General features: G+C 23.4%; 1 non-coding gene across 1 annotated transcript in view; it reads right to left on the reverse strand.

The window, feature by feature from the left end:
* LOC128870842 (small subunit ribosomal RNA) overlaps nt 1–10 on the reverse strand; it is a 1,991-nt gene extending 1,981 nt beyond the window's left edge. Inside the window, exon 1 of the ribosomal RNA XR_008455550.1 lies at nt 1–10. This exon is cut by the window's left edge and continues 1,981 nt beyond it. This is a non-coding gene — a ribosomal RNA (small subunit ribosomal RNA).
* Nucleotides 11–2,500: the final 2,490 nt, after the last annotated feature.

The following is a 2,500-nucleotide window of genomic DNA, read 5'->3' on the forward strand; positions in this document are numbered from 1 at the left end:
CAACCAGAATAATATATATATTTGTTTATATATTTTTCTTTGTTTTTCATATTTGAAAATTTCATAAATTACGGTGTATATAAAAAGTAAAGGGGAAAACGCACATACAATAGAACGTAATTTTAATAACACAATTTATGTATCATCTCATCATCATCATCATTATTATTATTATTATTTATTAATAATGTGCTTTTATTTGTATAAAATATTTGTATTTTATTTGGTCTTCTTCTTTGTTGTGTTTTTCTTTCATTTTCTTTCGTTCAATGTGCGCTCCCGCCGACCCCTTTAGCTTTTCTTATCAGAATTCAAAAACCGTTTTTTATGAAAAAGAATTTTCGTTCTCTATATATATTTTGTATAAAAATATAAGAACGATATTTCTTCTTAATATTTGCCAATTTTCAAATGTATCATTTTTAATAACATTTTACTTTTTCTTCAAATGCATTTTTAATGTAATAATTTCATATATTACATAATTTTTCTCTCTGAATTGAAATTAATAATTCCATAATTCTATTTTTTAATCATAAATATATATATGATTGAAAAAATTTCTCCTTTTTTCTTTTGTTTAAAATTTAGTTTTTCTTATAATTTTTATTTGTTTTGTTTTTTTTTTTTCTTCATCTGTTTAATTTCCTGTATGTATACAAGAAACAAACAGTTGAGGATAATTTCTATGTAATGCTAGTATAGAATATAAAATTTTGAATTCAAAAATTTATTTCTATTTAAACTAACTATAGAATACCAGGAATAAAATACAATGACACCAATATGCCAAGGTTACATTCCATAATATGTTAGTATAGAATATAAATTCTTCATATATGTATATATATTCGAAAATTGTTTCTATTTAAACTAACGTATGGAAAACCATGAATAAAATCACAAATACACCAATATGCCAAGGCAACAATCAATAGTTACATTCCATAATATGTTAGTATAGAATATAAATTCTTCATATATGTATATATATTCGAAAATTGTTTCTATTTAAACTAACGTATGGAAAACTATGAATAAAATCACAAATACACCAATATGCCAAGGTAACAATCAATAGTTACATTCCATAATATGTTAGTATAGAATATAAATTCTTCATATATGTATATATATTCGAAAATTGTTTCTATTTAAACTAACGTATGGAAAACTATGAATGAAATCTCACAATACACCAATATGCCAAGGTAACAATCAATAGTTACATTCCATAATATGTTAGTATAGAATATAAATTCTTCATATATGTATATATATTCGAAAATTGTTTCTATTTAAACTAACGTATGGAAAACTATGAATGAAATCTCACAATACACCAATATGCCAAGGTAACAATCAATAGTTACATTCCATAATATGTTAGTATAGAATATAAATTCTTCATATATGTATACATATTCGAAAATTGTTTCTATTTAAACTAACGTATGGAAAACTAGGAATAAATCCACAATATCACCAGTTTAACATAACTCAAATTCGTGTTTCATATAGTTATGATTCGATTTATATGCTTCAATATCATTGGTTAGTTAAATGTTGATATTTTCATATTATTCACATGCCTTCACCGTGAGTGTTTTTTGCCATGCACACCACACATTGTGAAAAATGTATGGGAAAAATTCAATTCAATACATTTCAGTTTGATTTCATATAATTCAATTACATTTTATATATTTCAATAATACCATCAACTTAACTAAATATATATTAAAATACTAAATTATATATATGATGATATTTTCCATATATTTGAAATGTCTTTATTATAATTTATTCAGTTTATCATATGAATGTATTGTGTTAAATTTTACTTTCATACATTTAATCGAATTTAGTTTCATATAAATTCGATTCGATTTTCTTTCATATATCTCACTTGCCTTCACCGTGAGTGTTTCTGACAATGTACACAACGCATTGTGAAAAATGTATGGGCAAAATTTTGTTAAATTTTACTTTCATACATTTAATCGAATATAGTTTCATATAAATTCGATTTGATTTTCTTTCATATATATCTCACTTGACTTCACCGTGAGTGTTTCTGACAATGTACACAACGTATTGTGAAAAATGTATGGGCAAAATTTAACTTAATACAATTCAATATATTTCAAATGTTTTTCTTATATATTTATTCAGTTTATCATATGAATGTATTGTGGTAAATTTTACTTTCATACATTTAATCGAATATAGTTTCATATAAATTCGATTTGATTTTCTTTCATATATATCTCACTTGCCTTCACCGTGAGTGTTTCTGACAATGTACACAACGCATTGTGAAAAATGTATGGTGAAAATCTAACTTAATAGAATTCAATATATTTCAAATGGCTTTATTATATATTTACTCAGTTTATCATATGAATGTATTGTGGTAAATTTTAATTTCATACATTTAATCGAATATAGTTTCATATAAATTCGATTTGATTATATTTCATATATTTCACATGCCTTC

This window comes from Anastrepha ludens, unplaced genomic scaffold, assembly GCF_028408465.1.
Source record: "Anastrepha ludens isolate Willacy unplaced genomic scaffold, idAnaLude1.1 ptg000027l, whole genome shotgun sequence".
NCBI lineage: Eukaryota > Metazoa > Arthropoda > Insecta > Diptera > Tephritidae > Anastrepha > Anastrepha ludens.